General features: G+C 40.0%; 1 protein-coding gene across 4 annotated transcripts in view; it reads right to left on the reverse strand.

Moving 5' to 3' along the window:
• LOC137988568 (histamine H2 receptor-like) overlaps positions 1 to 10,000 on the reverse strand; it is a 37,315-nt gene that overhangs the window by 21,634 nt on the left and 5,681 nt on the right. Inside the window, exon 1 of one of the 4 annotated variants that reach the window (XM_068834571.1) lies at positions 2,387 to 2,482. The exons of 2 other annotated variants lie outside the window; for them this stretch is intronic. The gene's annotated coding sequence lies outside the window, so the exon portion shown is untranslated. Of the gene's footprint in view, positions 1 to 2,219; positions 2,275 to 2,386; positions 2,483 to 10,000 lie in introns of those variants that run through there. One more of the 4 variants, XM_068834586.1, reaches the window with a different exon arrangement.

Here is a 10,000-nt window from a genome sequence, read left to right on the forward strand (position 1 = left end):
ATCGATGGATCCCAGCCCGCCGGTTATCGGGATAAAGTTTTTCCTGTTCGGGACAATAGCCTTGGGAGGGGTTTTAGCAGGGGCGCCCAACGAGAATATAGTTCAAAACTACTTACCGGTAGACAAAGCATTGTCAAACTTTTTTGGTATTTAAACGGTAGATATAAGCATATTTTTATCCTCTAAACATTTTTCATCTGTTCGGATTTCCTAGCTGAAAGTCTAGTGATCCGAAAATTATAGGGATCAAAACTTACCTTTTCGAAAATTTCAGCCAGAAAAAAGGCTCCGGAAAATCTTAGGTGACCTTTTTAGGGTAAAAATCCGTTTAAAATGGGCAATTATACCATTTTTCAAATGATCGGAAATCCTAGGACAGGCAGGCAAGCAAGAAGTTTTACAACAAATGTTCCGAAAATTCTAGATCTCAAATCGTCTTCCGAACAGATATTTTCCGAAAATTGACCGTTGGGTGCCCCTGTTTTAGTTCTACGGTTTTTTTTGTAGCATTTTTATACCTCGGTAGAAGAAAATCAGCACGGCAACGTAGTAATAATATGTGTGACTTTCTTTCTTGCTAGTTGTATTGTCTTTCGTAGCCAAATTTACATGTGTTGGTTCTTTCACAATAGCTTTTGGAACGGCGAAGTTAAAAGGGAAATAAGCTCCCGAGGCTGTTGTTATGGATGATATAGTTTGTTTTTAAAATATTTAGCTGTTCTGTTTGCTAGCTCTTTTTCACTTTTACCAAAACTCCAAAAAACTGATTAAATCTGATATACCAAACATACACAAGATGTTTCCAGGCTTCCTTTCACTGAACTCAATACAACTTTGCTGCAAAGAATATCCTAACATAAAACATTTTATACCGTAATTCACGGATATTAAATATGTATGGGTCATATGAATATCTCATGTTTCCTTTACCGACAGAAGTAAATGCAGAGTTAACTCCTGGTACAACTAGAAAATAGAATGCCGGACGACAAAAACAAGATTTCGGATTCTACATACACAGACTGAGACGACTACTGTTCTCCGTTTTACTTCCAACGACTCAAACCCTTTTAAAAGTTTGCAATCTTTTTACTCGCAACCCGCTATGTAACTAAAGAGAATTAATATGCGAAACGGCAAACGGCCTCAATGGATTGTTTTAATTAGATACTCCTAAATCAGAAAATACTATACTAGAATTCAACTAGCGGCTATACCCGCCACAGAGGACAGACTACAACACCGGGAACTCTATGCCCTGCTTTTTGCGTGTAGTGTGTGGGTTCTTTTACGTTCCACAGGGTTTATATCCTTACCCGAGAAGACTAGAGTCTAACCAGAGAGGCAGCACTTTCTCCTCAGTTATTTAAAGGCCCTGATTCAGTGTTGCAAGGTCCGGTCGGAGTTTTTTACTCCCGCGACCTCCCACACAGTAGTCCGATGCTAAACCAATTGAGCCAATCGTTCGGCGGTCAAATGGCAGACGGCTTGAAAATTTCTTATCCTAACTCGTCTATCTCTTTTGAGAACCCTTACCTCGTTATGTGTAGGACAGAAATGAGCTTAATTGAAACACGTTTATTCGATTTTTGTGGACAACGTTTAAATTTCAGGCTGCAATTTTCCGTCTCTCGTGAAAACGATGCTTAAAGTCTCTGTGTCCTGTGTTTTATAGTTCTTTTTATGTTTTATCAGTAATAGAAAACATATGGTTTCATATTTGGCAGATTGGCCTCGAAGATCTCCCTTTAAATTTGTCATGCATGATTCATTGTCTTGTTAAATTGGTCTCTGATACGTACACTTGAAATCCATTATATTGTGCACGGTTTTCTGAAGGTAAGTGTTCAATGTTTTCATTAAGTTATAAGAAGGATCGAGATAAAGTATAAAATAACATCCGCTTTTATGACAATGGCGATAACCCAAACTTTGAAAAAAAGCTTCAAAAAGCCTTTGATATTTAACATTTAGTTTCTGCCGTAATCAGTTCTTCAAGTCATTGCCGGAGACATGGACATTGGACATGAAGACGGTTTAATTAAGGATAATTCTGTCCGAATTTATGTATAGCACAAATGCAGGAGAAAGGCAATATCCATAGATTAAAAATTGTCGTATCGCCATGTAATATATTATGAACATATAATTTGAAAGAAAATTCATCTTTCTTAATTTTTCAAGACGAAAAGCAGCTTGCAATGTAGCGGCCTGCGTACCTGGCAGTTCTTTTTGGAGCGCGAGAGACTTCGAGTGACGCGAGAAGACTCTTCCTTTCCCCCGGGGAAACCGCTCGAGTTCTCTTGGTTCCGCAACAACAGAGAATTTCCCGCCATCTACGCACATTTTGTACGCACACTATTCAAATTGTTATTTAAATACCTACCTTAAATGCTGACAACAGTCCCGTTCAGCCTATATGCTTCTTTTCGATCCACAGCGGAGTTTTGACAAAGAAAGAGGTATATACTGTACCGTTTTGAACACAGGAACATTGCAAAGTAACGAAGTGAAGTAATTAAAGCTTATTGATTTATTTCCCAGCTTAAGGACAAATTTGTGAACAAAAGATGACAACAATTTCCGTAAAGCGTCTTCCGGGCTTTCTGAATTTCTTTTTTTAGCATTGATTACTTGAGGCGAAGCAACCAAGTCAAGACTGATCTTGACAGGTTCAATATTGCTTTGTTGCAATGCACGCAAAAACGAGTTCACTTATTTGCCCATTTGTTTAATTAAGATCAGGAGTAACCTTTGAGATATGGCAAAATTTAAAAAAATGTAAAAAAGTCACCGGAGTTTCATTTCTTATTAGACGTTAAAGCTGTCATAAATGCTCACGCATATGAAAAGAAAAAAGAAAAAAAAAAACCGGTGCATGACATATTTGTAACAGTGAGAATTGGACACGTTAATCAAGTTACCTCACTCGGTAATTTTGAACTACTCTGATGAGTATGTAAATTTCTACTTGTGCGGAAAATTTAAAAGCTTCTGAAAAAAAAAATTAAGGACGTTGCCTACTAATTCAAAGGAATTTTTGCCTCGGTTTATGATTATACGGAACATGTGGATATTAACAAGTGTTATTGAAATCGAAAAAGAAAATATCCCGGTATCAGTAAGCAATCACCGAGAGAAAAACTTGGCTCCAGTATCTCGAAACGCGCAGAACGTATGCGCAATAACAATAGTAGGCACCGTCTGTAAGTAATGACGAACATTCCCCGGGGGACGGTTAAGAGTTCCAGTTGTCGTGACAGAGGAGTTGTTGGGTGGGTAATTAAACCAAATTTCTCTAACGATTGGAGAGACCGTGTAGCTTTCTTTACGACTGGAATTCGACGTCTTACAGTCTACGAGAAAACTAAATGTTCAGTTGCTATATTCCGATATTCGTCGAACGTTTTGCACACTGTGATTCGTCTCAACAGTTCTTAATATTCAGTCCCACCAAGAGAAAGTAAAATGGGTTCCACTTTATTTTCTCTTGGTCCCACACATATGAATGAATTTAACTCTGACCGTATGAAAGAGCTCTAGAAGTTTTCAAACTCACCATGCATCATCTATGAAATTTTGAAGACAACCAAAACACTGGTTAAGTATTTTTTCTTAAATAAGTCGTTCAGAGAGGAAAGAAGACAGAGAGAGAGGGAAACGATCGGAACGAACTCAGACCGGTACGAGAATTTCTCGTCTCAGCCCAGCAACGAATTCTGATCGCTCTGAGTTCATTGTCAGGCCGGGGAGGAGGAGGGGGGGGGGGGGGGAGGGGGTACTCCCTTATAAGGGCTTAATGGGGACGTGCGGCCAGCCAGGGTATGTTTTTCGGGATTTTTGTCTTAAACAGGGTATCGAATTTATCATTTTTGGTCTTAATCAGGGTATCGATTTATCAATTTTTGTCTTAAACTGGGTTAAATGTCTTAAACAGGGTATCAAAAATCGGATTTCTGTCTTAATTAAACAGGGTAGGAAAATAAGCGATATTTGTCTTAAACAGGGTCAGGGTATGAGGGGCTGCGCCGCACTTCCCCACCCAGGGATATAGCGAGTTCCCCCCCCCCCCCCCCCCCGTGAGGCAGCTCTTTGAAATGGCTTTTTTGTGGCGCATTTAATACTGCAACATTCGCCAAAAGGTAAATTAAATAGACTATATAGCCTCATCTTTGAAAAAGTTAAACGATTCGAGGAAAACTTGTAAAACATATATCGTGATTTGTGCGTTATCGGCTTTCGCCTGAAATTTAACGTGGAATTCCCTTGTCAGGTGATGAATTTTCCTATAGAACGATGTCGCCAAAAAAATGTTAAATTGTCAATTTATCAGAATGGTGAGCCGGGTAAATTATTTCCGAATTATGTTAGCGAGAAAAAGCCATGTGAGACAGGATTATAGAAAGAACAAGAACTACGAGAAATCCTTAAAGTGCATTTTGCGCAAGATAAGAGAGGAATACGAGTTTTTCAGACACCTCGAAAGCCGGGTCTGCGTATTTGCCGTTCTCTTAAAAAATTATTCTACTGTAGAATTTCAGTGTTGATAAACTAACTTTATACTAGTTCAGTCTTTCGGTTTCATGTACTGTTTTTAAGCTTTAGAAACAGAATTATAAGGACAAAAGAATGTAATTGCCCACGTGACGACATTTCGTTTACAACTGCTTTGAAGAAAAATTATCCTTTTTTAAAGAAAACGTCTGAAACAGCTGTGCTTTTTAGGAGATAAGCGTTAAAACGAAAGTACAATTGTTTTAAAAGTTTCCTCCGTTCCCTTAGGGCAAAGTTTTGTGAAGCTATCGGCCCGTATAAACAGCAGAATATGTGATAAAATATAACGCGTCAGTAAAAAGACAGCCATGAAAATTGACTTTGTTCGGGTTGTCTTTCGTACTGTACTACTTGAAATTGTCGTTTGGTCCCGGATTTTGGGTAAAAAGACAGCTAAAGGAACTCTCAACCTCAAAAAGTGGTTGGAAAATAACACTGAAGTAAAATGATCACGTTATGTTTCCGAGAACATATTACCCGGCCGTAAGGGCCTGAAGACCGTTCAATTAATGGCATTTGTATGAACCAATCCATCTTTTTTATTCACAAAGCATCGTACACGACGTGACATAATGAGCAGGTAGGGACCTACAAAAAACACCGTTGCTTTGTTTTGCTCTATTACATTTTATTAATTTTGTAGCCGGATTTGAAGAGCCCTTGATCGCACAATTGTGCTGCACCCTCCAGGTTACTACGGGGCTGTTACGCAATCGGGGAACTTGTAATTCAATCGCGAGTTCGTTTTATATCCTGTAGGAGCTAGGTGAGAGTATGAGAAACATCAGGACAACTGATGTACAAGAAAACCAAAGTTGCTCTCGGTCCAACAGCAAGTCAGAAACCTCTCAACCCGCAACTGGCAAACAACTGACAGACAAGAAACAACAAATGGAAAGACGGGTCGAACATTACTCGGTTTTATACTCACGGTAACGGACTGTCGATCACAATCTTGAAGAAGCCATCCCTCAGCTCCCTGAAATAACAGAACTGGATGAGCTACCAAAATGCAACAGAGGAAGAACTTCCTAAAGCCATAGACGAACATGCGAGTGGAAAAACACTAGGAAACGATCACTATACCTGCAGACATACTCAAGGCAAACAAAGAATTCCGCCTTCCCCACGTACACAAGCTTCTAATCTCCTGCTGACTAAGAGAAGAAGTTCCACAAGACATGAGGGATGCCAAAATCACAAAGGGGACAGGGGCGACTGTAATAACTACGAAAGCATCTCGCTTTTGAGCATTACTGGGAAAGCTTTTGGAGGATTATCCTCAAAAGACTTCAGAAATTAGCAGAGAGAGTTCTACCAGAAGTCAATGCGGCGTCAGATCGAGCCGCTCATTAATGGACATGTTTTTTCCTTCGGCAGCTACAAGAAAAGCGTCGTGAACAAGGTCTGCCCTTAACTGCAGCATTCGTGGACTTGACAAAAGCATTCGACACAGTCAGTAGATCGGGACTGTTCATGGTACTAAAAAAAAGGACGTGCCAACCGATGCTACTCCAGCTCATCGTCTCCTTCCATGACCACATGAAGGCCACCATTCAGTTCGATTGCTCAACATCAGACAACTTCAACATCAATGGCGGACTCAAGCAGGGCTGTGTTCTAGTCGCAACCTTCTTCAGCCTTTACTTTGCTGCACTGCTACAATACGCTTTTCAGAACTCACCAGGCGATGTGTACCTTCATTGGAGAACTGATGGATCACTCTTCAATCTCGCACGCCTTAGGGCCAAGACTAAGACCAAATCAACAACGAGTAAGAGATGTACTCTTCGCGGATGATGCAGCTATTGTGGCCCATAGTGAATCAACTCTACAGACAATAATGGACCACCTATCATCAGCATGTATAAGGCTCTCTCATTAGTCACCAGTGTAAAGAAAACCGTTAGTCTTACGCGGGAAGGCACAGAGCAGGGCCACATCAAGTTGGACAACAAAGAGCTTGAGAGTGTAGACAAATTCTGCTACTTAGGATCTACTATCACTTCAACTACCTCACTGGATGACGAAATTAATGTCAGAATAGTGAAAGATGCAAGAACTTCAGTTCGGCAAACTAACAAAAAGAGGCATGGGACAAGAAACGGCATACCTTGAAGACGAAGATCAAGATCTATGAAGCATGCGTTCTCGGCACACTCCTGTACGGATCAGAAACAACATGGACCATGTACTGACACCAGACAAGAAAAGAGACTTAACGTCTTTCCTCCGAGATACCTCCGTAAGATCTTGGGCATAACTTGGAGTGACAGAATGACCAACACCGAAGTACTGGAGCAAGCAAATCTTCAAAGCATGGCAATAATCTAGTGTAAAGGAAGACTAAGATGGCTACGACATGTGAGAAGAATGGATGATACACGCATTCCAAAAAGGTGTTTTGTGGGGAATTGGCTCAGGGCAAGAAACATAGGGGAAGAGCGAAACTGAGATATAAGGACACCTGCAAAGTCAGCCTGTCAAGATGCGACATAGATGTTATGACCTGGCAAGAAACAGCTGAGGACAAAACAGCGTTGAAAACAACACTGTCTTACTAGAGAACAGCATGATCAACAACCAGATTGAGAAACGCCAGCGCCAAAAGGACAACAACAGCAATAGCGAGCGCTGTGGCACCTCAATGATATGTACGTCTGTACTGTGACAGAAGTTGCGCTTCCAACATTGGCAGAATCAGCTATGAAAGAAGCTGCAAGAGAAGGATATCTCTACTGTGAATCAGAGAACGATAGATAGCTCTTATTTAGTCTACTTCAAGCAGGTGTTGAGACTTTGAATCGAAAATTCACCTCTTTTTCCCAAGTGAGTGTCTCAACTCTTTTTCCAATTACTTGTAGCTGCAAACATCGTCGGCATAGACGAAAAGAGCTAAAGAGAAGATTAGGAGGTGAAAGTACGATAGAAAATTTCAAAGTTATGTCGTTTAACTATGATAGGAATGAGTTGCAAAGCGAGGGATCAGCTGCATCAGTTGTGGAAGCAACTCAGACAGTTGGCAATCGCGTGGTCGTGGGTTCGACTATCGTTTATTGCTCTATTATAGGTATGAGTCACGTCAAATCATGCGTGACTCTTTTGGTCTTTTTTGAAATTGCTTGAAAATACATATATTTGCTTTTTGTTTACTTTACTGGGTGCTCAGCCTCCTGGGTGGCTGAAAGCCGCATTGTAACTAATCCGCTTGTGGTAACAAACAATAGACGGTTTTCACAATGACGTCATCAAATTCTAAAATCCAAATCGCAGGGTGTTTAGAACTTTTATCTATAGAAGGTTGACGATGACCTAAAAATAAATAATTTGCAAGTTTCCAGTTCCAAGACGTCTTTCGTTTCGAAAATACACCATTTTGAATTTCCGAATTGTCAACTTGCGTGACACAGGAACCCATGACCCGGAGCCTACAACTCTACTGTGTTCGTGTCACGGCATTTTCACAGACCGATTTATTTTTTAGATTGAATTTCCCGCTAATGAGACTCCCATAGGAGCCCGATGACCAATTACAAGAAATTAAGCTGACGTCATAGGGTCACCGAAACGGAACTGCCTTTGTTTTTTCCGAAAAAGATAGTCTAAAAATAGATCGGTCTGTAAAAATGCCGTTACATAGGTCCAGTATGGGAGCTGTAGGCTCCGGGTCATGGGTTCGTGCGTGACACCATGATACAAAGTTATTTGGTTGAAAAACATTTCTTATTCTTTCCTATGAATCTCAGCAGTCTGAGCTTTTCAAGTACATTAAGAGATGTGTAAATACACATATATTTTATCTCATGAGCGAAAAGTAAGCGCTTTCATCGCTAAGTGAATTCCAGATGTTCGAGATGATTTCTGGCCGCCTTATTGGTGCTCCGTTCAAAACTCTATAAAGTTGCGTGAAACGCCCAGACAAATAACTCAGAAACGATGAACCACAGAGACCTGAGAATTGGCGTTCCAAGTTTTTTGCTTATTTCGTGGAAAGGATTTTTATTGCGTGACAGTGAAAGCGATCTATATATAGGCATTGTTTACAGTTTCAGCAGAGTTCTGCAGAACGGTTATGATTCATCGTTTTGAAATCTTCCCGTACTCTGGCTACGTTCCGACTTAGCAGCTGTAAAGAGTTACAAAAAATTCACCTTGCGATGATTTTGTTTATGGGTTAATAGTTGGGAGTCACTAAGCTACCGATGTCATTGTCTAGAATATTGTAAGTAAAGGAATTTTAGCAAGAAATAAAGAGGTACATTAGAGTGCAAGGATTTTCAAGTGATGTCATTGATATTGGGTATTCCCTTACTGATTTTTACAGCAAGAAAACCTAAAATTGTCTCTATTCTTAACTAATTCACCTCCTTGCTTGCGTGTAGACTATCCAATAAGAAGCAAAGGATGGCTTTTTGGCGTCTAATGAATATAGTGAATGCACTTGACAGAACGTCTAATAAAAGGGAGTCCTTGCCGCTGTAATACTTTCCTTTCCAAAACCAAACTCCAGCCTACTCGTATTTGTGAAACGAAAAGACTATATCACGTTTTACTTAATGCGGAGAACCGTCCATTGGAAGTGTAGCGAACATCATTGAAAGGAAAGCAGCGTTACTGATACACTTGTGGGAAAATTCCATCTTAAAAAAAGATGATGGAGGAACTAAACAATGGCAAAAAAGAGATTTGAAAAATCATGGAAACCCGGAGTACAAAACCTATTGTACAAAGGAAACAAAACGAAAGCTGCAGGCACAAATTATGCCAAACGAAAAAGGATTCTCAATGTTTGTTTTCTTAAGTTCTTTCATAACCTGGATTTCATCTTTTTGTGCCCTCTAAATTTGATTTTACTAAGCTGGTAGCTGAGATAAGTAAATTTATTTTAACATCCCAAACTGAAGGTTTTGAGACATTTATGGTAAGGAATTATTAAATCTCTCCGCACACTGTAGGTGCCTATGATTATTTTAAAACAGGGCAAATCAGTTAATATTTGCCATGTCTAAAAGCAATGTTCCACAATTTTTAATCAGTCTCATTCGTTTTCATCCTACCTGGGGCCCGTTTCTCGAAAGTCCCGATAACTTTTCGGGCCCAAAAAGCCGTTTACGAAACTGCCGTCTGCTTGTTTTAATAACTTGGCTGGTCTTTTAAAATGTTTTCAAGTCAACAAAAAGGAAAATGATAGTGAAGTTTGTTGACCTAAAATCTCTCCGTACGGAATTGTTACACCCGAAAAAGGCCCGAAAACGTTCGAGACTTTCTAGAAACGGGCCCCTGGTCTCTTTTGGTATTCTGTTGTTATCTCTGTTAAAATAAGACTTTTTTGGAGTCAGCTTGCTTTCTTTCAGTAGCTCTCGCTTGTACGTCCACTGAATCGATCACCTGCTCTCTCTCGCTTTGTCGTTTTCTCTTCTTTCCAGATTTGTCCGGTCATTGAGCA

Source organism: Montipora foliosa, chromosome 2 (assembly GCF_036669935.1).
Source record: "Montipora foliosa isolate CH-2021 chromosome 2, ASM3666993v2, whole genome shotgun sequence".
Taxonomy (NCBI): Eukaryota; Metazoa; Cnidaria; class Anthozoa; order Scleractinia; family Acroporidae; genus Montipora; species Montipora foliosa.